Genomic DNA, 27403 nt, shown 5'->3' with positions numbered 1-27403 from the left:
TCATGTTTTAAAAGGATAGAAACAGCTATGCAAAAAACCCCAAACAACCAACATATATTTTCTTCTCTGTAAGTAGAAAAAAAGCATTTTTACAGATAAGGAGGCCATTAGTAACCAAAATGAATTTTAAAAGACAACTTTAAATTAGCACACCCAGATAATTTGTGCCTTAGAGTCCTGAAAGTGTTTGCAAGAGTATCATTTCAATGATGCTAATTTTCAATACATTTTGGAACACCAGAGAAATTCAGTAAGACTGCTAGCATTTTCTGCCAATATTTGAAGATGGTAAGCGGTATGATCTCAGTAATTATAGAGCTCTAAGCCACTATTAATCTCAGGCAAAATAACCAGCAAACTGATAAAGGATAAATTCACTGGTAAAATGACATGAATAAAACTGATGCCAGTCAACACCATTTCATATAAACTTGGTCAGTAAAACAGAAAGTTTGATTTAATCATCTGATAAAGTTATGAACAGTGGTCAATAGAAGTTACTCCACAAATTAAACATGAAGACTTTTGAAGAGCATTTAGCTTACAGCCACACAACATTCAGAGTAAGAAATTATTATCAATATCACCAAATTAAGATATAGGTATAAAATAGTAGCTGTTAACAGGAAATAATAATTGAAGAAGAGCGCTCTACATTACTCCAATAAAATCATCCGGTACTAGCTCAACATTATCTAAGAGTATAATCAATGATACAAAAGTAAATACCGTTGACAGCAGCAGTTATGGCACAAAAAATGTCAGAATGGTTAATAAAGTTAGCAGAGCGGTTATTCAGAGTAATATGGATTGGTTTGTATGATGGGGACGGTGTATTACAGCCAAATGGACTTATGTAGCCAGACGGAAAGAATGAGGGTAATATCCAGAAATCAGTGCACAGAAACCAAGGACTTACAAAATAAATACAATCTTCATGGTAAAGAAACAATTCCATACAAATGCCAGTGAAACCTTATGACAAAAGGGGTAATAAAACGCCCACACATGTAAGTGTGTAAGACCAGAGATACTACTTTTGTTCACAGCTTTAGTGATACTGGAATAGTGAACACAGTTGTATAGCCCTCAAAGACTTGGTTTTTCTTCATGTTTTCTCCATAACTCACCAAAAAGGGGAAGAATTCTGTACCTCCTTATGATGTTAACCAGAATGCTCCACGTGCTGTTATTAGCACAATGAGGGATTTAGAAAGTCATGTGAGAAGAGCACAGCAGCAATTTGAAAAGGCTGCAGGGTACCAATGAATGTTACGTGAACACAGAAACTGTCTCTGGTCCATTCCAGGAGGGTGAGAGAGCCCAAGCCTAATGTTAGCACCCGGGCAGTACTGACAGTGGTGTAGGTACAGTGGTAAGACAGGTGTGTTTGGGGGTTATTTCCTACCATAGCAATTACTTAACACCAAAACCACTTAAAGAATTGTACAGTACTTCTTTGCTTCGCTGCATTGTGGCTCTTCAATCTGTAGCTTAAAAAGCGACCCTGAATAAATGTAGACTTTTTGTCAAACGCCTCTGTTTGAAAGAGCTGGACTGCCGTAGCCTTAAATGACAGCACTGGTAGGAGTACATCGTCACATATATGCGCAGGGACTAACAGCATGCGTGGCTTCACCAAGGAAAAACCTGAAAGGCAGTTGGATAGGAAACAGTGGACGCAGAGAAATCTCTTGTTTGGTGATTACTTTTGGCTTACCTGGTCGTGAGACCCTTGAGCTGCTGAATGCTGCTCCTCGCAGGCTGCTGTCAAGAGTCTGGGGGTTTGAGTTACCATGGAGATCACCGCATCTGACAGCTGAGAGGGCTGCAACGAGAGGCAGAGGCACCCGTCACACCAGTGTCCATCACCCCACCCAAACACGAGCATTTGACTCCTCTTGCTTTTGGCGTTCGCCAAGGTACTAGCTCCCAAGTTAGGAGCTTTGGCAGAACTGTAAGGGGAAAAAACCCAACACCCATCACAGAAAGAATGAGACAGGCAAGGGCAAGCCCCAGCGGCTCGCAGCATTTGAGCGCTTTGCAAAGCTGTGCACTTTTTTCCAGGAACCTGGAAGAACCCTAATACCCCCTGAGCTTGCCTCAACAATTTTCAGCCTCTTTGGTCAAGTATAACATCAGCAAGCAATTCGTCCAGAACTGCTGCTGAGCACAGGACTGAAACGCCAGCGCACTGCCTCAGAACAGCGGGGAGGACACAAAAGTGCTCCCTGAGAAAGCTGCCAGTGGGAATTGATTGAGCATCACTTCTGTGTAAAAAGAAGTAAGTAGGCCAAAGAAATTACCTTCTGTATGTTTTTTGGGGAAAGTCTAAAGGAAAGCATTTATGAAAATCAAACACGAACGATAGCCTGGCATTTTTCTGCAATAATAAACCTATTTGCAGACTTCTCCATGCCTGCCTTTGACTATGATGAGTAAAGCTTTATTTCGTATTCCCTCTGCCGTTCGACCGCCATGTATCTTGACTAGTTTCCTACGCCTGCATTCCAAGCCTTAAGTCTTATGCTCAGTTTTTGTCTATGTAATCTAATAATTAAATGCTGTAAAGTGAAATGAGATATTCATTGGAGACTTTTAAAATTAATTATACTCTTCCACACAAATGTCTAACAGCTTTTAAAACTATACATTAAGGATCATTTTATGATATAATCAATTTAATAAATAACATATTTAAACACATCATCAGGAGAAGCTTTCATAAATCCAGTTCTAATTCTCAGTCTGCAGTACTACAACATGTTCTCATTTACATCCCTGTGAGACAAGTACACCGTCTAACCAAACACAACTACTCACCTGAGAAAGAGTTGTACCCATTCTAATCAGAGGTGAATGACTATACAAGGGACAAGAAATGACTATTTAAGCATCACAAAGTACTAACAATACATCAGCTAGAAGTCCAGAGTTTTTCTGAGTTTGTCTGCTGAATGTGTATGAGCCTCCATCTACCTGGCTACCTCTATAATTACCTATCTAATTCTCAGGTGGCATTCTGAGATGGTTGTTGCAATCTCTTTGTCTTATTTTCAAATTGTCTCCCATCTCATTTTTCTGTGGAGGATGGTCTGTTTATACAAAATACAATATACTCAAGAAGCGTAACTCTGTGTAAATATAAAATCTGAAAATCCAAGCAACAATTAGAGGATGCTGCTGTTACGAAATTTCTCCACGTCTTGTGGGAAAATTGTTAAGCGTGTTATTATATTAAAATTATCTCTATTCAATACTCTGACATTATGCTATGCAACAGTAACTAACACATATTGAGGCTGCTCTGATGACAAATACCAGGAAAATAACTGGCTCATCTGTGCTGAATGAAGGCTTCTGCAAGATTCACAGAGTTTAAAGGACACTGTAAACTACCAGACACTCATGTTGTATAGATGGAAGTATTGTTATTGAAGAAATTGTACTAACTCTTTCTGTCATAGTTATACTCATAAATTGGTTGGGCCATATTTTCATTTTTTCTGTTTACTAATCTTATATACTGGATCACTGGTAGCTTGTATCAGTGACGGGATCACTTAAAGGCCGTTCATCTTCCCATCTTGCTACAGAGCAGGCAGAAGGTATCAGTACAGGTAGCACTGGTCACACAGGCTGGAAGAGCTAATCGAATCCTATAACTGGTTTTGGTTACCTTGCCAGACAACTTCTCAGTAAAAACATTCATACTGGCTTTCTACTGAAGAAGTTTTTTGTGTGTGAAGACTAGAGACAAGTAAATAAATTATTTTCAAGAATGAAGCAAGGAGAAAAGGCAAATTAGAGATTAAAAGATAGATTTATTATTATTTTATTACCCATAAGTGTCACTGACACTTAAAAGTTACGTAGATTTCCCTTATGATTGGGTGAGAGCATACATGTGGATGCTTGTAATAATTTGTCATGCTAGCAGATGCCCCTACCCGTAAGGCGTTAACAATAAAAGTGTTTCTTAAACTCTAACTTCATATAGAAATAAGTGCTAATATAAGCTTTGAAATAAACAGTATGCAAAGACAGAAAATGTTTTTTAAACTTTCATTTTTAAACTTCCATGGTAATGTTAACATTATAACCTTTCATTACCTACAATAGGATGCAGGTCTCCATGATTTAAAAAGAAAAAAAAAAAAAAAAAAAAAAACAAAACACTACAGCTCACAGAATACAGCTGCAAAAGTGATTAGAATGCTGGTAGAAAATATGTTAATATGAAATATTTGGAGAGTTGAACTTGTATAATTTATTTAAAAAAAAAGACAGGTGACAGGATTACAGCGCCAAAGGATTTTCATGGGCAGCAAATACTAAGTACCAACTGGCTTGTTTATCTAGCAAAGAAGGGCATACATAAAACAACTCAGCATCTGGAAGCTGACGCCAAATTCAAACGAGAAATAAAGCACATGCCTTTCATCACCTGTGAGTAACCATTAGCGCAGCTATCAAAAGGACAATGCAGAGATTCTCCATTTGTTGATATCAAGGTTTAATGGGACTTTTCTAGATGGATTTTTGTGAAAATGCAAGTTATCCTGCAGTCATACACAAGTTACTGGGTTTCACACAGATACCCAAAGTTTGCAATACGGAGAAGGGGAGATCGGGTGATGTAGTCATCCCCTCCTGGTCATAAATAAAGTGTATTATGATCCGAAACGATTGCCTAGCTTTGTCACGGAAGCACTGGATGGCGATGAGCACTGTGCACGCTAAGCTGCTGGTGCCAGCTCATACTTGGTGACACATATGTACATATACACACACATACAGTGGGAGAGTAGGTGTTGTGTTCAGGCCATATGTGGAGTCATAGAATTACAACCATCCTTCCAGAGACAGGTGGACTAAATTCTGCGGCAAATAATATTCTGACTCATAATTTAGGAAGCCAGTTCGTTCCTCCATGAGCTGAAAGGACTCGGTCACAGGAAAGCGGTCGTGGGAGCTCTCTTCACCGGGGTCGTTCGGGGCACCAGTGAGATGACCGAGGGCAGGCAATACAAACGCTGCTCTCTAAATCTGCGCCTCCGCTCCACAGGCATGGAGCAAGGAATAACAGCAATGAATAACATGAACAACAATTTGTGTTATTAACTACTTGCCAGTCCCACCCCTGCAGGCAGTAAGCTTTCTGGGCAGAAAAAGCTTCCCACTGGGGTATTTCAGTGGGTCAGACAAGCAGCTCCCCACCTCAGCTAAAATCCAGGTGCTGCCGCGATGCCGCAGCACCACGCTTCCAGGCTTTCTCCCTACAACGGCAGCCTTATTCCGGGCACACAAGCAACATGGGCTTCTCACAAAAGGGGGGAACGGGGGAAGAAAAGGAAGTAAGAACAAGAAATGGCCCAAATGTTACAGTGATCTGCTCTCATAATTAGCAGCCTTAAAAATTTCGTCCCTTAAGCAAAGATAAGGCAAGATAATGGAGGTGTCAGTTTAGCCAGCGTTAGTGCTGTTGCTATGCCTTGGGCTGCTAAGGTGCCAGGAAATGTAACCGTGTTTAAGTATCAACCAAAAATAACAGTTAAAAAATTTCGTTCGTTTTCACTAATTGTAAATCTGGTACCCACGGTTTGACTTTGAATGATGCACCACCTTTGAAAACCTGCAAGTCAGCCAAACAATGCAAACACGTCCATCGATCTCCTTATCTCTCAGCCACTGCATCGGACACAACCTCCCCGTGAAGCAAAACTGTGGAAAACCCTGACACCAACTCACATGCAGGCCATCCGTACAAAAACCCCTGCTCACATCAGAAGTGCAAATTTAGCCGAAGAATACCAACGTTGGTGCCTTTCGCCGCTCGTCCCCTCAGTGGCGGTGGGCGAGCAGCTGCCTGCCAGGACACGGCAGAGTAGGAGCTGGGTGTCAGTGCCAAGCTGCACAGCACCATTGGCACTGGGAAGTCAATAAAGTGACATTCACTTAAAGGGGGCCTGGATTTGGTGCTGCCCTTAGTAGGCCACGGAGAAAATACTGCATTTACCCACTGTTTCATATGTAGATTTCCTTTTGCAGGCTCCTGCTTGACTTTAGGAAACTGAAATTGGGGGCCAGATTTATAGGAGGCACTTGAAATTATCAGCTGTGCAGGTGGCTAGGGGTAAGAGCACCCAAATGGTATAGTAGATTTACTGTTGATTTAAACTCAGAGCAATCAGTCACATCATTTAGAAAGATGTTCTGTAAATCCTACTAAATTCCTCTAAATAGATTTGTATACTTATACATATTTCCAATCTGATTTATGTTTAAATACTATTTCTGCAGACTTTGAACCACTTGAGAGGAGGCTGTAGCGAGGTGGGGGTCAGCCTCTTCTCCCTGGTAACGGGTGATAGGATGGGGGGAAATGGTCTGAAGCTGCACCAGGGCAGGTGTAGATTGCACATCAGGAAAAATTGCTTCACAGAAAGAGTTGTCAGGCTGGAACAGGCTGCCCAGGGCAGTGGTTGAGTTCCCATCCCTGGAGGGATTTAAAAGCCGGGCAGATGAGGTGCTTAGGGACATGGTTTAGTGGTGGGATGGCAGGGTTAGGTTAACGGTTGGACTTGATGATCTTAAAGGTCTTTTCCAACCTAAACGGTTCTATGATTCTAAATCATTTTCTTTTTACTAGGCAACACAGATGAGGAAAAACCAAACCAGTGACATTACTATTCTGTTTCACCACATTTCTTCTAATGCCATTCCATCATAAAAAAAACATTAATTGGGTGACTAATGTATTGTCCTCCTCCTTTCTGTCTTGTAAAGGCACAGTAGAGTTTAAATGATAAATAGGCCATCTTCAACAGACACTGAACTACAAAAGCATTTTTGAGAGATTTCACTGTGTCTCTGGGAAAGAAATGCAAGATACATGAATATTTTGCTTTCTTTCAAACTGATAAACAGCTTTAATATTTTCAAACAACCCATGGGGGATTATACTTGTAGTAAACCAGGACTATATGGAAGATTCCAATAGGACATCAACAATCATGCCACCTTTCTGCAAAAAATAACCAAAAATGTCTTTTCTAAAGGAATTCCTAAAAAGTGCACGAATCCACAAAGAGAATGTTCCAACACTTGCAAAACTTCTGCTAATGTGCTGGGGTTTTAGTTTCTTTATGGATTAACTTATAAATACAATCACAGTGGTATGACCACAGCTGTGGCTATTCCTGGGGCATGACCAGCAATTAGTCTGTTCAAGGATCACGGATTACACTGCAGTCACGTGGAGCCAAAACCAGGACCACCATTTTCAGGACAACACAACGTGCCGGGTTTCTCCATCGTCTTTCCGCAGAGTACTGATGCACTAGAACTTCAATCTCTGTTCAGAAAAACCCACACAATGCCTGCATACTAATGTATTTGCCCTAAGGTCTGACGGAGTAAATAAATACTATTTAATGGCTTGCTATGATAGAAAATTTCCTCTCTAGACACTTATGTATCTACCTTTCCCCCATAGCCGCCGCCTCTGAAGGAAGCTAGGGGAGGTTTTTTATTTTAAATCTACCATAGACGAATGCTCAGACTTGACGAAGGAAACAAAGTCATGAGTCAGTCAGAAATCAGAGAGCCAACTTTGAAATAAATATTCATTATAGTACCAGTGCAAAGTTTTCCCATGGTAAAACCTGAGCCAAAGCAACAAAAAACCCTCAGAAAGAACCCGTCTCCCCAGAAAAACTTAAAATACTTCGACTCGAGAGCCTCTCCCCAGAATACAGCAGCCTTTCAGGTACAGCTCACGGAGCCTGGGCTGCCACTTTGAAGCATGTGTCTCAAGGGAACACAAAACTGCAAGCGGAAACTCTTCTCGTCTTTCATCTTAACTAACTCTCTCAAAGCTAGTGGACATCATAAAAATAAGAATTTTGGAAGCACAGCCTCCTTAATTTGGCTATATTCTGCCACCCCTTTTACGCAGGCTCCTCCAGAGATAAATTAACTCTTAGCATCCCAAACAAAGTCTTAGAGCCAGACTGGCAGCCACAGTTACAGCATCGACTCTCAAACTCATTTACCACAGTCAATGCTTTGCCCGCACAGATGCTTCCACAGCTTTAGCTTTTTTTCTGCTTCAGCTGTGTACTTCAGTGTAGTCTCTCTATCACGCATAATAGTTTTGGAGACGGGAGATACATGAGCTATCTACCATTACTTGACAGGCCGGTACTTTCAGCAGTAATAATGAATTTATGGAAAGCTTAGCTGTCAGGAACCAAGGGAGGTACCAACACTGGAAGTGCTCAGTACTGTAAGAGGATTTTTTACAGTACATGGATTCGTGGGTGCCATGGCCTACAACACAGCAATTATGGAAATTCTTTATCAGAAAGATACACACATATCAAATAGCACAACATTTATTTTATCAACCCTCAGGCAAACCAAATGCTATTTTTCTAATTAACAAGTCCAGATTAAAAAAAAATACTTCTCTCTTGACAGTAACTCATGAGATTTCTGCTGAACTTTATAAAACTTGGAACAAAAAGCACAGCATGTCTAGGACTGTTGTGATGGAAACATAAAGGAAAGCACTAAATTATTAAATCTGTGATACTGCAGGTAGGTGGGAAAGAATTATCCCCTTCAGAAGCACTGAACTGTAATCCTCTTGTTTGTCTATTTAGCTCTACCTCAGGCAAAAGCACAGAAGAAACGGAAAAGAAGAAACATAGTCTCCTCCGCATTGTCCTAACAATCGCCATTAGCTGATTCAAAAGTAAGTGCAAGCTTAAAAAGAAACCCACGCCATTTAGTTTAATTCATGTAACTTTTGCCCTGAGCACATCTGTCATTCTAACCTAATAAATGAACTTTCAAGTCTTTGGCCCCCAGTTGTGCACATACCTTTCAGGATGCACATCTTGGAGGTACCCAACTGCAGAGCAGTACGTGAAAGGATTTGTTATTTCCCACATTTGGACGATGCAAAGTGTGTACAATTTTCTTGAGGTGCATCAGTAATGCGAATTGCAGCCCGCGGCAAAGTCAGAGCTAGTACAATTTTCTTAAACCAGATTTAATACGTGTAGCCAATATCATCACCTTCGTTGTGGATTAGCTGTAGTTCCCAAGAAATTTTGAAGGCGGGATACGATAGGCACTGCAGTAATATAATCTTGATGTTGCGGAGGCATAAATAACCATTTCAAGGTCAGGCTTTAGGAGAAATGACTACAATCAACTTACTAGGGAGAGAGATAGCAGGCACTTTGGACATGCCACAGGGGATTTGGGGAGCAGCTTGTCCCCACAGGACCTTTTGTAGCTTCATCTTGGGTGGAACTTCAGCTACACATCACTGTAACCAGATGCGTGTATATGGTAATTAACATATTTAAGTCGCATTTTCCCCTTACATTTCAGCAACTGTATGAAACACTCTAGGCTAGAAGCTGCTGAATCAGGAAATGGATCAGAAGCTAACTAAAATGCCTTTCTAGTTATTGATTCCTGCTCTCTGTTTCATGTCAGCTTCCTAGAATCCATCCAACAGAAGCACGAAAGGGTAATGAGTTTCTGAACACACACTCTAATAGTGCACACTGCATCAAAGCTTTCAGTAATTGCCTGGATGCTGCTTCCCAGCAGTACTAAACAACTTAAACATAATTAGCTGGAAGCCCTATGGGCTGCATTTCCCCACTGGAACACCTCTTACACTAATCCATTTATCAGGCTGACAGATGACTGAATCACTCGTACTTTGGACCCATTCTACTAATAATATTTCTCAAGCCAACATTTTGGTTCCTTCCTTATCTGGTACATTTCTGCAGACAAAAAAGCTGCATTATTTAGAGTGGGGAGAGAGCCAGGCATGTAACACGTTCATCTCTTCCCAGTACTGAACAATGTTATTTGTTTGATTAGCCCACTAAGTATAAAATGCTGGAGCTATCAGGCAGAAAATGGAAACAAAATGTATGCATTATGGAACTGTACAATGCCAAAAATAATAGGGAAACACACAAACACTGAAAGGACTTCTGGAAGTTTTCCAGCCATTCAAAAGTTTTCAGGAGTTTGGTAAACAGGAGAGTTTTCAAGGTATCCTTCCTGAAGATGGTCTGACTATAGCTGTCAAGCAAAAATTTCTCCATACTAGTTACTTCTTGTGCATCCTTCTGAACGATAGGTGACATAAGAAATTTTAAAGCTGTTTGAATTACATGCAAATAGATATGAATTGAACATCATGCTGCCACGGAACTATGCACTTCACAAGCTGCTAGAGAATTCTCATAAAAGTACAAAAAAATACAGGCAGAGTTTTCTAATGCTGTAAACGAAAACTATTTTATTGTTGTATCCCTGTGGCTTTTATTTCCAGGCTCCAGTAAGTGGACCTCTGCAGGGGCTGAAATTTTGGAGACTGCAGGCAAGGTTTTTCCAAATGTGGCATGCTGTTGAAATGAAGTCATTGTAAAAATGCTAAATTGTCATCAAATTCTTTTAAATGATGACAAAGATTACTCTAGGATGTTACACTCTTATGCTTCCTTTCTAACAAGTTCTGGGAAATAAGGAAGGGACAAAGCTGGTACTGGCCAGTAAGAAAATGTAGAAAAAGAGGGGCTTTAAATGGTGCCCTTCTTCTAGACCCATTACACTGTGGTCAATAACCCATACTCTGGCTTGGAATCACCAGGACCCAGCTAGAGTAGTAGCGTTGTTTCATCTGGTTATTTCCCTTGGGTGTTGTCATCATGCACACAGAAAATCTTGACGTTGCAAAACAATAAAACAAGAAGAAATCACTCCACGTACCACTTCTCCATGAGCCTAACCGATATGCTTGTTGTAAAGCTGACAGTCACCATTCATGAATTCTCTTAAAAATAGTACTGCAAGTTAAAGTTAACCCATGGCCTCATCCTTTTACTTGGAAAGATGGCCATCAGTATGAATTAAATTCCAGAGAGTGACTACAAAAGCTATACTTAAATATGTAACAACGAAAGAGATAATTAAAATATATTCAGTGATCAGAAACCAATTTAGCTTGTGAATCAAGCAGCAGCAAGATAAGGTACTGCCAGCACGTCCCTTGATCAAGACCAGCCATCCATCTCAGAACAGGGCCAAGGAACAGTGGCTACTTGGACATTACCAGACTTGATTTCTGAAAATGCAATCACAGGTGTTTACACTGCCTGCTAAAGTACCTAGCAGGTTATTAAATACTGAGCTGTTTGAGATTTCTTCATGTGAACCCAGGAGCAGAAATCTCAGTTTCACATGCACTCTCCACCCACTCCTTCCCTCGGGCCTGAAACTGGAAAACTCATCCCAGAGACACTGACACTTGCGCATCAGCCAGCCAACTTCCCTGTCATTCAAAGCCAGCCTCTTCCTTCCCGGCTTCATCTCCTCTGTTTAGTGTATTTTCTACTTCTGCAAAAAAGCAGACAGTATCCTGAGCAAGGACTGCCCTGAACCGTAAGAACCTCAACACTTCTCCATCACACTTTCACATGAAACACAGAATTTTACATGCCGGTTTCCACAGACTCCTTTGAAAGGCAGTGGTATTCAGCAGCACAAACATCAGATCTAATCAAAAGAACATTCTGAAGTAAAAAATGTTGAAAAAACTTCTGCTTTTAGCCATTTTTAATAAAACAGATCATGGTCATTAATTTCCTAAGAAAGAACCCATCTTTGCCAGGCAGGGAATGTAACATTACCCTCATTTGTATGCTTTACGAAAAAGCTTGCTATTTTGTCAGTGAAGCTGAATTTCCTGGGTATTATTTCTCATTTGAGACAATTCTTTAATTCTTGAGGTAAATAATATCTCCTTAAAGCACTTCCAAAATTATTACATAAACAGATTCTTCCCTTTATTTTAAGCCAGGGGCAAGCATACAGCAGCTTTATAATTAAATAGTTGCACTAAATTCTTGGGGGATTTTAATAGAAATAGAAAAAAAGAGTTTGAGGAGAAGAAAGGAATCATCCAAGAATAAAACTTACAGATGGAGTCATACTCCACTGTACACTTGGAAGGACATGGCATGCTAAGCAGTTAGATACTGCAAAAATGCAGACGGTTTTATGAGTGCAAATAAATGGCTGTTCTAAAAAGCATGGCAGAAGTGACCTGATACATTGATCTGCAAACAGAACACTTATTTGTAGTATCTATTTGAAAATTAGGTTTTTTTATATTCAGTAGCTACTATCTTCAGCATTAGAAAAATAATGAATTTTCTTGCAAGATGACTTCTGCACAGTCTCCATCTTTAGACTCCTGACTGGACGAGACCCAGAACAACCGCTTCTAAGCCCAGAGCTGGCCCTGCTTTAAATCAGGTGTTGGACTAGAGACCTCCTGAAGTCCCTTCCAACCTGAATTGTCTTGTGATCCTACAATAATAATCTCTCCATATTAAAATTACATGTGCTTGTTGTGCTATTTACATAGAAAACAAGGAGCTTAATAAGAAATGTAAGGGCACAAACTTGCATATTGAATCCAGACAGATCCAATGTCTTAAAGGTATCAAACACAAGATATTCTTCCTGATCATATGAAGTTTATGCTGGTTAGGCAACTATAACAAAGCTGAAGACTGATGACTAAAGACACAGAATGTTTTTGTTATACTGCAGATTACCTTCCAACATTACCTTTTCCTTTTACCTAAATCACTTGCAGAGCTACAGGAGTAAAAACTGTTTATATTAAATTAAATTACAGTTTTACTAGGTGAATTGTAATCTTCCCCCAATTAAAATGCATGACATACAGTAATAGGTTATACCGTCTGGATATGAAAACTGCAGCTGAGAATACTGGCTAAAGAAATACACCAAATGAAAAAAGAGCAGGAACACGAATTTATCTGCAGTAAACAGGGCTGTGAAAAACCTGAGCATTTCAAAACATGCAGACAAAAAAAACCTCCAACAAATGCCACTCAGACTCTGTGGTAAAGAGCACTGGTCTGGCACCTTCTCTCTCTGAGGAACCCAGTCCTTTGAGCTGGCCAGTAACCTAGGTTTTTCACCACATTTTAACTTTCTAATAAAATGCTGTAAGAGTCAGCAGTAGAAGTGAACTACCAGAAAAAAACCTTCAAAATTATCATCTGCATGTTACAGGAAATAACTACCCTAAATTTTGGTCCAGTCGATGGGTTAATCTGATTAACGTGATGGTTGATGCTGGCTGTCTCATCATCATATGCCTTATGGGAGTAAAGGGGTGTCTACACCCTGAGATCAAATTCACCTCTTTTGACTAGCATATATGAGAATTTTGACTAGTATATATGAAAAAGGTTTGTTTGTATAACGAGATTGGGATGAATTCCTTTAATGAATTTCAGTGAAGTATTATCTCTCAATATATGTGAAGTTCTGTGCTCCAGTGCAATACTGAACAGTTGTGAACAGTGGGGGACAGGAGCCTATTCAGCCAATTCAGCTGCTGACAGAATAAAATGTGGGAGACACAGAGAACTGCCCTTGTTCTTAGGTTTTGTTCCTTTCTTTGCTTTTTTCCCCCCCAATATTTAAAATCCTAAAATTCTTATCCCTGATTCAGGCTGCCAAGTTTCCTCAAAACAGTTGCCTCTCCAGCAGTATCCGTGTTCAGATTTTTAAGGCACATCGAGATGGTCGCTAAAAAAACCCACTCAAACTAATCGCCCCCACCCCAAACACCACCTCAGTAACCCAGCAATGACTTTAAACACAGTCATCTTGGCGTCCTCAATTCACCTTGTTATTGCACCTCCAGTTGCTGCAGCACAGACGGGATGCAACATCTCCCACTGTTTGGGGACTGCCCCTAAAGGTGAGCCATATGTTTTGCAATACCTAGAAACAGCAGGATAAGATAAGGAAATCTCTGCAGCCTTAAGGCAGAGTTGCTTTGATTTCACTGCTTTGTGTCCTGCCCTTATTTATTTTTCTTTTTATCGAGAGGTTTTGCAATTTAATTTATCTGGGTTAAGCCTACAGAAAAAAATACATATACTGTGTTGGCATGCGTGTGTGTGTGTGTGTGTGTGTGTGTGTGTGTTTGGTTATGAGTGTGTGTGTGTAATGCCTAGGAAATCTCCTGTTATCTGTCTGTATAACATTTTACCTTCCACTAGACAAATATATTTTTAAACAGTCTGGAATCAAAACAACATTCTCAGCATTCCAGACATTCTGTCATCACTGCCCATTTGTTGCCCTCTAGGTTTCTCTCAGCTGGCAAATTTCCCATTTAAGGAATTATCAGATTCATCTGCTTAGACAAGGCTGCAAAATAAAATGAAAAGCTGGATTATTCTAGAGAACTCTTATTTTTCTTTCAGGGCAGAAAATCCAGCGCATGAGAGCTGAACATTAACAGCAAATGGAACCAATCTCTCAGACTTCACAATTCTACCTCACTATACTCTGTGAAATCTAATTTTGACTAAGACGCCACAACATTTATTTTATGTTTCTCCTTTACTTCTTTAAATATGTTTACTGCCACTTATGTTAACCTGTTTTAGAGCCTGAGATATCATGCTCACAGGGGATGGTTTCTTTTTTACTGTAGTTCTAGTAAGCATGCTGCTTGCGCATACCACTGCTTCCATGCAATTTTTCATAAAGAATTACCAATTGCTTTGCTACCATTTTCCCTTCATCGTATTTTTTGCAGAGAGAAAGTGTAAGAAAAATGGAAGAAAACACATAAGAATGAATAAATTACCAGTTTTTCACAGCAAGACGGCTCCGGATTTACTTGAGTGATGGAGTAGCTTTCACGTCAGAAAAACCTGCAAAAAACCTGTACTGCAAAACCATGCTTGCGTTTCTGGGCCCACTGGCTGCAGCACCCAGATTCCTGGAGGCATATGCCATGGTTCTTAGCACTGTAATACACTAAAACTCTACACAAGTCTTTCGTATAAAAGTGTGGGAACACTACTTTCTCCCCCTAGGTAGAAAGAAAACTGTGGGAAGGCCTGGAGAAATGTCTCAACACCAATTTGCCTTACTAAACAGCTAAAGTGGGTTTCGTTTTCTTGCCACAGGTGCGTGAACCAACAAAACCTCTGCCAAATTCAGGGCAGGGCCTCACGTGCTGAGTGCGTACGCAGATGCACCCGCACCACGTTAAGCAGAAGAGGAACAGAAGAGAAATCCCAAGTGATCCTAAAGTGAGTAGCATAGCAGCAAACCCACTACTCAGCCAGAGCTGCTTTCTGGAGGCTTCTGCCTTCCAGTGCTGATACTAAACCACGATCTTACACTGTTCACCCAAGTAAAAGTCTATTTCAAGGTGTTATATTGTTATAACACAGTGATTAATCAATTTCTTTTTAGAGCCTCCTCTGAGAGCTTAAAAATTCATGATTCGCTTTATTAGTATTCTACACAGCTTTCCACATTTTTGAGTGGTATGATTAAATTTATCTGCGGTTGCTAATGGCCACAATACGGAAAATGCTCCATGTGAAAGTCACCATTCCACATACACCCAGTGCATCTCCATAAAACACACCGCGCATCTCAAACAAAAAGGACTGCAAGTGACAAACCCTTTCCATTTATTCCCAAACAGGCTAACCTGAATATGCGGTTTGCGCAAAAGGCAGATGGACAGACTTGCAAAGAAATACTGCAAATGGAACAAATGAAGTAGCGCATTGTATTTGCCACATTTTAAGGTTGGAAATTAGGCCATAAACTCATTTGGGTTCAGGCCCTACTGACTCACATTTTACAAGGTAAGAACTCATCCAAGATTTGATGCTATGAAACGAGGACTATCAAACAGCATGCTGAAATTGGAAATTTGATGTGTCCCAGTTCATCACTAAATTTAAAGATCTTATACTAGGTTTCAAGGGTCTTCATACTGTCTTATTTAGACTGCACTTCCTAGCAGTCCAGGCTTGGGTGCCAAAAGATACTAAGAACTACACTTTGCCATTTGGGGCATAAAAAAAGTACTAAAAATTTATTAAAGAAATCAAACCAACTGTTTAATAAGATTGAATCCATCATCCATAGAAATTGCCAAAGATACAGACATACAAATACACTTTAGTTTTATTGAATGTAGCAAGATATAATAGGACACAATCTCATTAAAGAGCCAACCGATAAATAATTTTGTGCCATCCGAAATGACAGTTCATGCTAAAACCTGAAGTTATGCACCACAGAATAGTAAGATATACTGTAACGTAATAAAAAACAATGTAAGAAGAGCAATGTATCAAAGTATCTATCACGAAGTAAAACTACTACGAGGTTCTAGCAACATAAACCATGGTTGATATCTGAGGCATTACTCTGTTGTGTGCATTGCAATGTATGCTATGGAAGAACAAAGTTCGTTATGCAGAAGTTAAATGATCTTGGTGCTTCTCCTTTATTTTTTCGTGAGCTCCTGAGCTATTCAAAATCATGTAACTGAAGGGTGGTTTCAGATGGAAAAAGTACCTTGGCTCCAAAAGAGGCACTGGTGTGACTTTTCAGAAATACCACGTTAAAAATAAACCATCATAAAAATTGCATTGTATTGACTCTGTGACTCTAAAAATGCGCTCTAGACTGTCATTACCATTAAAGGTGATGAATATGTTCTAATTCACTGGTGATTTTTTGGGTACGGGCATCCCTCCACCAATGTGCTTCACTTCTTCCTCCCCATGAAAAGGGGGCTCAAATATTATCATGAGATGGCAACGCAGACCCACCACGGGCCTAGTGAAGGGGCACTTCATTAGGAGTCTACTGACAGATGCAAGCATTCTGCAAAATTCTTTAAAGCAGAAGCATGCCATTAATTTCGATATTTATTACTTTCTATGAAAGCTAAGTGACTCAACGTCGAGAAGGGCTTTACAAGGCTAATATTTCGTCCCTGTCTAATGCTTTTTTGCTTCGTGATGTGCCTGCCTATTATGAGACTAAACTTATTCCAAAGAATAAATTAAGCAGTAAGACATGACAAGCAGTGCATTTGTAGGCAATTTACTTAACACCTGAGGCATGCTACAACGGCTCAAGGCCAAAGGCTGAGTAACTTTAACCATTCAATAAATGCAATAATAATCGAACTGAAATGCACAGCACTGGGAGACTTATTTCTATCATGATAAGGAATTTATACATAGAACCAAGTGCTTCTGTGCATTTAGTGGCTGTTACTAAATAAACAATATTGTTGAGAATTTTTTTCTAACCATTGTCCTGAAAATGCTACCCAGTACAAATTAAATGCAGAGGTTTATATATATTGTTCTATGACCAGACATTGCTTGTGAAATGACAGAACCACCCCCCAGACTGTAGGTCCAGTCTCAGTTTAAAAAAATCCATGCAGACAATTATAAATATTAAAGGACTGGGCAGCATAGGACAGGACAGCTATCAGCCACTCTTGAGATTTAGCAACTGGCCTGCGCTATCCTGATCACATACCAATTAATTAAGGTCTAGTTGTGGAAGCAACAAAGAATTAATTTAACATAATTTATTTTTTCTAACAGCACTACCTCATCTCATTCTGAAGAGATCATGCGGCTGTGCTACTGGAACACTGTTTGCTTCGTTGCTCCAGCTTTAATGAGTAAAACAATGACATTATTTAGGTTCATGATCTATTCGCCAGTCACAGTAAAGTTCACCTCTTAAATAAATAGTGCGACAAGACAAGCTGGCTTTAATTTGTACTTGCATACCAACAATTGATTTTCCCCATAAACTCACACTCTTTCTGCTCTGCTTTATAACTACACGGTCTGATCTGGTTTAACCCTGCTGCGGAGAGCTGCCTCCCATTCACATTCCTAAAAACTCCAAAAAATTAACACGACTGAGAACAACATGTGAAGATCTACTCGTGAGGTGGGAAGACTGGGCAGTAAACTGTTGTACAAGAAAGCACAGCACCAGTTTGTTCTGTCATCTCCATTCTGCTCTGATGAGTCTTAATCTGTAAGGAGGACTACTTTTAAAGACAAAGATAACGATAATCATTTCAAAAACTGAAAACTAGCTACTGGATTCTCTTTTCTTGTCTCTTCTACCCTACTCCTCCCACACTTGGGAAAAAAAAGACATCCATAGTGGAATACTGAATATGAACACACGTAAATAAAACCAAAACCCTTTAAACATCAGCACACTGGTGTTTTCTATGTTCATTAGTAAATGAATGGTATCACATCCAAGCTCTTGGTCGTTAAAGACAGAAACATTCAGCTCTGGGACAAGCTGCCACTGCTCCTAATGCTGAACTAAAATCCAAACATGACTATTGTTAATTTCTGAGCTAAGAAATCATATTCTATAAATATTTTTCTTAGAGTTCAGTCCAGACAAAATGTAATTTACAGTCTCATACTAAAAGAAGTGTATTTGCATTCCGATTTACATAAGTCAGACTTTTCAAGCATTTTAAATTTTTAAATTTATTTTCCACAAAACACAGTTCTGCATAATACACACAGTATTTAAAATTATTTAAAATACAAATTTAAAAGGCCATAAAACCCAGACTTACTACATCAAGTCAAGCATCCACTTTAGCCAGTATCTCTTCTTTAACCATGGCAAAAGCAGATATCTAATGTGAATGTATGAACAAAGCAGAGACACGGTGGTACTCTCCCAGCCCCCTACAGCCTACAGCTCTGGAACCTCCTGACAGTTCCAGTATCAAGACACACCAGGACATGCTTTAGTGGAACATTAATGCATACTTCTTGCAATTTATGACCACAGAAAAAATCCTGCTGTAGCTTTGTGGCAGGTATCATTGTAACGTTATGGGACAAAAAACCTAACTGTGATTTTAGCTATCTTAACTCTATTAGTTGAACACAACCCTGTCCTTAATTTTTATATTTCTTGTTCCACGTATGAAAAAGATTCTAGCATTTCACTCCTTCTTTTAAACCAGGTCCAAATCCAAAACCAGAGAAGTACGCGAATACTTCTACAATAAATTTGCACATTGAAGCTACGCATGAGAACTGGGGATTTTCACAAACATTTATTCAACAAATGTGAAATCTTCACATACATGCACAAAAGTGCAATTTGCAGACGTGACAGACCTATCAAAAAATTAACCAGAGAAATGTTCTTGCACATTCCTTCCTTTTTTGAAAATACGACTTTAGGAATATTGTGCCTCTGGTAAAATGGTGTTCTTTTCATGGGAGTGTAATCACTTGGCATTGCGCCTAAGTACACACCCAAAGTATGCAGTGATCCTGAGGACAAGCCCATCGCTCCCTTACGTTCTCCAAACATTCAGTCTTTGAACTTCTATAAATTTCCTTCTAACCAGGGGGGCAGAATTGCCGAGTTCTTACTGAACAATTCTTACATTTTGGAGATGAAGTGCCAACATTTTATGTTACAGCTGCTGCTGCTGCACCGTCTTCTACTTTATTCTAGCTGAATAATTAAATAACCTTTAGTCCTTCTGACAGTCCTAAACTCAGCATGGCTGTTAATCAATATCACATAAAAGGGAATTAGGCTTAGGCAACTGTTGCACGGGGCAGAATGGATAAGGCAAGAGGGAATTTTTTTCATATTTAGAACAGAAGACTGATTTTCTGTATTTAACACCACACCCCTACCAAATGTGCACACAGGCTCATGAACACAAAATGCATACACAGATGCGTGGGGGAATTCAAAGTAACCTTAGTGATTTGTTACACTATAATGGCAACCAACAGTCACTTCTCCTTCCATTCTTTCCTAAATTCCCCATCTTCACATGCTTTGGGGATAGAAGAAAACTCTCAGCACCAATATATGTAAAATACGTAGTTGACAGGGAAAATTTGACTGCATTAATCCATTTCTGAAACGTTTACCATGTGATTGCAAAAGGGAAAGATAAACAAAGGAAGACATTTAATATATACTACCTGAATTCTGCTCAGTGCAAAGCATTTAGGAAGACTTATGCTGCCAATAATTTGAGGAATTCTTCTAGAACCTCTAAACTGACTACAAGTTAGGTATTTTTTCATTCTTTTCTTGTCCTGCAATGAATCAATAGGGTATTAAGAGCAATCCTAGGCTGGGAGTCTCAACAAATGAAAGATTCACATGGAGGGGTGTAAGTTTTCTCCACACTGCCCTGCCACCATGCTTACGTTCAGATCTACCCAGAGAAAGGAGATGCAGTTCCCACATCTCTTCAACAACTCTTCCCTTCTGATGAAATACTCCAGTATTGAATCTAGAAACACTTCAAACTTCCTACCAGGCCAAGAAATGAACTCGCAAGTCAAACAGCAGCAATTTCAGGTGGTTAAATAAATAAATTAACAGAGGCGATGACACCATCAAGCCACTGACATAGAGGTGGAAGACTCCATGTACTCTTTACACTCCTCTGTTCTGGGTGGCCTCTTACATTTCATGTTTAAAATGCTGGTATCTATAAACCACCCTAATTCAACTTTAACCCACGCACACTGTAAAAATAACAACTTTGAGTAATGAGAAATAGACAGCATTTCAAATGGAAAACACTTACTAAGTAACTGATTATTCTTGATATTATACTTTCTGAAGCATTTAGCTGAAATTCAATTTTGCAAGAAGCTAGAATGTTATTTCCCCCCCAGTCGTGTTCGTAACGTGAACAGAGCCTGTATGTTCTGTACCTAATTTATAACTTGTTCCCATTTTTTTGTCTCACCAAGATTTTCTTCAAGCTGTAGGAAATGTGCTCCAGCTAGCACCTCCCTCAAAACGATCCAGAACATATTCCATGCAGCACACGGTCCACACTCATGAATCACAGAAAGAGCCGCGAAACAACTTCAAACAAACCTGGTGGTTTTTTGTTTCTTCGGTCCCTTCCCTGGAACTGCTTAGCCTCATGGAAGACTGGCCAACTTCTGGCTCCCAAGCTGGAGAAGTGATGGTGGTGCGCCAGAGCTATGCTGCTGGATGGGCCGGGGAGGGCCCCAGCGGGAGGGACAGGGCACCTCTGGGCGTGAAAGGAGGCGAGGCAGAAAGGGGTGGCCATGGCCAGAACAGCCACGGTCTGCGCTACGCGCCCTGAGCTTTAGCTGTATGCCCAGTCGAACCCCCTTCCGAAGGGGTGCAGACAGCGCCTTGCCGCTGTTATCTCCCCTTCCCAGAGCTCGCCCACTTCACTTCAGTCAACACCCTATGTGTTTTGTGGATCTTGGCCAAAAAGATTCTGATGCTGTACAATCATTTACAACACTGATATTTTAGGGTTTTTTTCTTTCAGAATTTCTTAGTACACACTGATTAATATAGAATGAAGTTCAATCTTTACACCAACTCGATACTGCAGCTTGCTTACCATGAAGCTGTGTTACATGCATACCTATGGAATAAGTTGTGCTAACCCACTTTTACTATTTTTACACACCATTTAGCTAGAAAGTAATGAACGACCCCTTCTTACACACAGGCTTGTGAATTTTTTTAAATGGAAAATTCAATTAAAATGTAAAAAAATCCATCTTTAAAACACAAGTTCTTTCGAAACAATGTTTTACCAGTTAATAAGTTTATGTAAAATGTGCATGATATTTAATAAAACAGTTCTGTATTTTTGACCAATTCAATATGTGCAAGAGGAATTATCTATAACTAGTGAAATTAACTGAATATTTCTGGCCCCTGTGTCCTCCAAGATTTTAAAACCAACAGATCTCAGCCTCTCTTTCTTGGTTTTCTAATGAAATTACTAATTGGGAGAAATTAGGGGCTTTCCTGCCTAGTAATCTCCCAAGCAGTTTCTCATCTTTAAGCTATTCGCTAAATTGATAAGCAGAAATGAAGAAAAGCCCATCACCTGCTGGAAAGGTTACTGTTGCCAAATGTGGGTTTACCACCTTGGCCAGGTCCAGGTGTGCACTTAAGAGTCTTCTCACAGTTGAGTTGATGACTTTCTCTAAAACTCCAGCAGCAAATACTGTCTGAATATTGCTTTCATTAGATCAATGAAAACAATAAATTTAGGACTTAACAGGTCCTGATTTTGCTTAGGACTTAATAGGACTTACAGGTCATGATTTTGCATTTCATATTAAATTGCAAAGAAAATCTGTTCCCATTTCTAGTAAAAATTCAAGTCCTTTCTTTTTAAGAGATCCATACTGACTTGTTATTCAGCAGAATCTCCTCATGATGCAGCAATCGTCTGGAGCGGATGCAGTGTGTCAGGCGATACTGCTAGACTTGCAGAATGTTGATTAAAAAGCGTATCTTAAAAACTGGAAGTGGTAAGTACAACTATAATGAAAGCATCCAGAGAAATCCAAGCAAGAGACTAAAGACAAAGATACATAAATAAATGCACGGCTCAGTTCCCAAAATAGTTTACATTACCAAACTAATCTCTCCTTCTGTAGGGTCACAACCAAGTGTCATTGTATTTGTAATCTAAACTGAAGCCAAAAATAAATATATACAGAAATAATATTTAAAGGACACAAGTATTCCACCTTCAAAACTTGATTTGCTATGAATAGTTTAGATGATGTCTACACGCAAAGTAATTTTAAAAACCTATGTTTGACAGAAATACTAATTCTTGCTTAAAATTGGATCTCCCCTAAATGCCTTTATTTAACCCAATTAACCATAACGTCTAATAATTTAGCTCAGCCTCCAAGGACCTTCTTTGTCCCTTTAGTCAAAACGGACCGTCACACAGACCAGTCTGTTAAATGGGCATCTTTGCCCCTCCTCCAGATAGTTTCCCTCTGACACCTTCTTCTGTTCTGTATTACAGAAGCTCTGGCCAGGATGGGAAACTGCATGAGACAAATCTTCCTTTAATTAGTGTAGATTGCTATGCCACGAATCAACAAATATGTACCACCGGTGCTACCACGAGCGTTGTCTTTGTCTCGAAGGCCTATTTGTTTGCTTCCAGTTTCCACTAGAACTCGGCTGCCTTAATCCCCCATATGCCACTCACCTTCTTATTTCACTGTGTGCCAATTCTTCACGCTAAAAGACAGTCTGTACATGTATGGAATTTTTTTTTTAATTATGTCTCCAACCTACCAGCTGTCAAACTCTACTTGACATTTACAATAGTGTCTGCAGAGTAATCTGTATCTATTCCAGCTTTTTTCACTCTTACTCTGTGAATTCACTTCCATTGTATACTCCTCATATAAAGCTTATCCTTTTTTGTATACATCTCTATTATGGCTGAATATGAAATTAGAAATAAAGAAACAGTACATTCTTTATGACGAGGACGAATTGCATAATATGTATTGAACAACTCTTCAGTTTGGCAGGCAGAACACATTCTTCTCTCTCTGTTCAGGCATTCAACCATCACTTTGGACTTGGGGGAAAAAAGCTAAATTAAGTTTTCAATGAAGCTTTGCTACAGAACTCTGCTATAAAGTAAGAGCTATATCAAGCAACCAACAGTCAGCTTAAATCCCAAATGTTTTCATGTTTTGCATTTAAGGTTGGATGATAACTTTGCTCTTTTTTTTTACTGCAGCTCTCAACAACAATGAGCAGTCTGAAGAGATGAAAATAGTTTCTTAGTCTGAAAGTCATATGGAAAAAATCAACTGCCCTTTAAAAAAAGTTATAAATGTCTGGACAAACTTTTCCCAGATTTTCCTTCTTCAGTTATTTAATGAACATATGGTTATTTATAATGTGAGCTACACTTGTAGTATTTCAAAAATTAGTTATAAACATGCCCAGAGCTACTCAGATCCTCCCAGGACTACACTGACCTCACTCCATACCCTTCCAGTATTGTTTCCTTTGGGATCTCTTTGACAGCAAACCCGTGTTCTTACTTCAGTGTCTTCTCTCTGCCTTAAAACTTACCGTAGTTTTCTTCTCTTAGCAAGTACCTTGTAGCAGGTTACTTTAATTTCAGAAAATTCATAACATCAGACATCAATTACAACAAATAAAAACCTTGTCCAGCAGGCATAGCTGATTAAAAATACATATAAAATGAATGCAAGCTCAGCTGTATTTTTAAATGAAGGAACAATAAGGAGTCAATCATTTAGGCTAGAGAAATGTAGCAGAAGCTAATAGCTGGGTTGATGTCTTTTTGACAGGTACAATACAGACACGTGTCCGAGCGAGGCTCTTCTCCAAGCTCAGAGACAGGCACTTCTGGAGCGCGACACACCTGATGGGAGAGACTCTGCCCCAGTGCTGGGAGCACCTAAGCCTGTGCTGGGAGCAACAAGGCCTGGGTCAGGGATGGCTCAGAGGCAGACGGACACTGCTGTTACCTGAGGTCTGTGTAAGCCAGGAAGTTAGGTGATATGACCCCACTCAAAAGACCCTACGTTTGTAAGTAACAGGGTAACAGCTAGGGAACTAGAAATAGAGTCTTCTGCTTTATTTTCTCACATATGTATGTAAATGTGTGTGTGGTTGTTTTTTTTTTTTTCTCCCTAAACAAAGAGTTAGGCAGAATCACCCTGAAAATCCAAATGAATCTGCTTCCATGTTTATACTCATTGTTAGTATCTCTGCAGTTCAATGGAACTTCTCAGCTAAATATACTTGGTTTCCTCAAAATTCCTTCCTGTTTAATGGAAATTTAATTCAATTCAGTGTATCATTTAACTCAATAAATGGCAAAATGACAGGGATTTCCTTTGCAATCAACATACACTGTATAAAATGCGTATCACAAGATGGCAGGTTTTTTTACTCTATCTTTTAGCATTTCCTCAAGTACTCTAGTATACTGTTTGTATACATTGTATAGTATAAATCATCTACATTGAACAGTATACATTGACTGAAACATGAATGTTATATATAACTATGATTTCAATTGAAAAAGAAATCTTCCTAAAGTATATGGAATTACTCTTTGTTTTAAATGTTCCTATTCATGGCTAATTGTATTTTATACTTCATTTGGGGATTCTACAGAGCTCTGTCCTTGACTCCCTTATTCTCCACTCACAAGGGAAACTCATTCAAAAGTGATTTTAATTATCACTTATGAATAGATACTCAGTGCTCCAGACTTGTCTCTTCTCCACTGAAGACCGGAATCCTCATCCATTTCTGATGCAATCAGGACTTCCGGCTGTTAACTCCAGAATAATTTTGAACTCTCAATACTCTTTCTTCCCTTGCTCTGCAGCCCTTCTTGCTACCCTACTACTTTTGTTAAGTACTGTCAACAGCACAGCCATCTTGTTTGTCACACAGACCTGTAACCCTTAATAGAATTATCTTTGAACTATACATTATTCCAGATCTCCATCTGGAAAAATATACAAATTAATATGTTTGTTTTCCTATAGAATCACAGAATGGTTTGGGTTGGAAGAGACCTTCAAAGATCCAGTCCCACACCCCTGCCATGGGGAGAGACGTCTTTCACTAGATCAGGTTGCTCAAAGCCCCGTCCAACCTGGCCTTGAACGCTAATGGGGCATCCAAAGCTTCTCTGGGCAACCTGTTTCAGTGTCTATGTAACACCTGAACGTAACTCTTACTAATTGGAAAGTTTGTGTATAACATTTCGAAGTAACATCACTAAATTGTGCTATCACCTCAAATGCAAGCATTTCTTTTCATTTTTAAGGCCTTTCATAGTGCTTTTCTAACCCCCCTTATCTCATTTGCATGTTAGTGCCCTTGTCTACTTACTACATTTTCAAACAGTAATGTTCATGTTTCTTTTCACACTGCCTCTTTTACTGGGAAAATGTTTCCTATAAACATCCATAGAGCTAATTTACTAAGGTCCTTCATATTCTTCTTCAGTACTTTAGGATAAAGACGAACATACACTATGAAAAGCGTTGCTTTGATAAGAAACCCAAAACATGCTGTTCTGATGAGAAAAAAATCACTTCCTAAATTCAAATAGAATTTTAAAACATTTTATTCCTTCTTATATGCATTCAAAAATGAATGGGAAGAATGGCTACAGTTAAGGGACTCCAGCGACTTCTCACCAAATCTGTTCAGCCTACCAGTGTTATTCCAGATTCACATCCTGCAAATTCATTTTGGACTTGAAAGTCAAACAGACTTTCTCTGTTATGGCTAACCAAAGTAATCAAGATTTTCCATGTAAAAATTTTTGCCACCACACCTGTTGTAATTCCATTAACATTACAGAGGCAGCCAGGATAAGGTTTGGCTCTACACTTGGAATTTAGTTAATGATCTATTTGATGTCTGAGCCAGAAAATAATTTAATTTACAATTCCGTAAGCATTTTTGCATGAATAAAAAAGCAGTACACGGGAACTCAGCACATTAAAATACAAAGAATGTGAGGATCTGATCCACAGAATAAGAGATGAACAAATTAATCTAGAGTACAGACTTTCAGTTTTGTAAAATAAAATTTTAAGTGTTAAACTTTTTGTACTGTATGCTTGCCTGAACACAACATGATTCCTTGCTTGTTCATGTTCTTACTGTGCTTGACTTTACTGTGTGTTGTTAAAAAAAAAAGAGCAAAAACTATAGTTATATCAGAGTGTATTCAGATGATGTTTTACAGCACAATGAAACCCTTTGAAAGCCCAGTCTCTCAAACACCTCCACATCCCCCTCAGATGCTGAACCCAGGTGACACCACTCCTGCTTATTTCATGTTTACCGCACAAACCCATACCACCAAGGAAGGAAATTCCAAGGTGTGCTTCAAGAAGCTTTCCAAATAAAGAGCTCTTCTGACAGATGTTTTATGTTTTAACGTGTTTTCCTAAGAAAAGCTACACGGTCTTGAAAGCTTTCTAACTTGGGCAGCTACGAGCCCTGGGTGGAATTTCTGCAAACCCATGTGTGGCTTTGTGAGAAAGGCTTTTGATCACGGACATCAGAAATCCCAGGGCAAAGACAATAGCCTGCCAACTTTTCATTCTCTGCTGTTCCACAATAGCTAACGAAATCACGATTAGTTAACCGCTCAAAAAAAAAAAAAAAAAAAAAAAAAGAGACTGTTCACAGTTGGAGAGTTTTATTTAGGTAAACCTCTGCAATGCTTTTATTAGGTTACAAGGAAAACATCAAAGCAAGCTTTTAGCATACGCACCACGCTTCTAAAACCTCTTTTGCCTCACTCTCAAATTACAGCTTATCTAAGAGAAACTGGAGAAAAGGCATAGGAGCAAGACCGGAACGATACAACAGCCTGATAAAACACTTAAAATAAATAGGAAATATCCCAAGAAAGCACAATTGATTACGTAAGCTTTCCTAATGTGGTTACTTAGTTTTCTCTTTCCTCACAATGTTAGGGTCCTCCCCCCGCTCATTTGTGTACTTTTCCAAATTCAGGCAGAACTGATTAAGCATTACAAAGGTGCATTGTTTCTTCTACTCTTTCCTCTCCATACATACTGAG

At 39.3% G+C, this 27403-nt stretch overlaps 1 long non-coding RNA gene across 2 annotated transcripts in view; it reads right to left on the bottom strand.

Annotated features, from left to right (window-relative positions):
• Positions 1-529: 529 nt before the first annotated feature.
• The window catches only part of LOC118451717, a 79763-nt gene continuing 52889 nt past the window's right edge, over positions 530-27403 (bottom strand). For both annotated transcript variants that reach the window (XR_004841268.1, XR_004841267.1), the window contains exon 3: positions 530-1828. This is a non-coding gene — a long non-coding RNA (uncharacterized LOC118451717). The remainder of the gene's footprint in view (positions 1829-27403) is intronic.

This window comes from Egretta garzetta, unplaced genomic scaffold (assembly GCF_000687185.1).
Source record: "Egretta garzetta isolate BGI_Z169 unplaced genomic scaffold, ASM68718v1 scaffold222, whole genome shotgun sequence".
Lineage (NCBI taxonomy): Eukaryota > Metazoa > Chordata > Aves > Pelecaniformes > Ardeidae > Egretta > Egretta garzetta.
This window is presented reverse-complemented; position numbering and strand designations above follow the sequence as displayed.